Source organism: Physeter macrocephalus, chromosome 7, assembly GCF_002837175.3.
Source record: "Physeter macrocephalus isolate SW-GA chromosome 7, ASM283717v5, whole genome shotgun sequence".
NCBI classification, from domain to species: domain Eukaryota; kingdom Metazoa; phylum Chordata; class Mammalia; order Artiodactyla; family Physeteridae; genus Physeter; species Physeter macrocephalus.
The window spans coordinates 38852206-38852584 of record NC_041220.1 but is presented as its reverse complement, the minus strand read 5'-3'; positions in this window follow the sequence as shown (position 1 = coordinate 38852584).

Here is a 379-nt window from a genome sequence, read left to right as displayed (position 1 = left end):
ATCAGGCTCCCTGACTTCAGACTATACTACAAAGCTACAGTAATCAAGACAGTATGGTACTGGCACAAAGACAGAAATATAGATCAATGGAACAGGATAGAAAGCCCAGAGATAAACCCACACACATATGGTCACCTTATCTTTGATAAAGGAGGTAAGAATATACAGTGAGAAAAGACAGCCTCTTCCCTAAGTGGTGCTGGGAAAACTGGACAGGTACTTGTAAAAGTATGATATTAGAACACTCCCTAACACCATACACAAAAATAAGCTCAAAATGGATTAAATACCTAAATGTAAGGCCAGAAACTATCAAACTCTTAGAGGAAAGCATAGGCAGAACACTCTATGACATAAATCACAGCAAGATCCTTTTTGA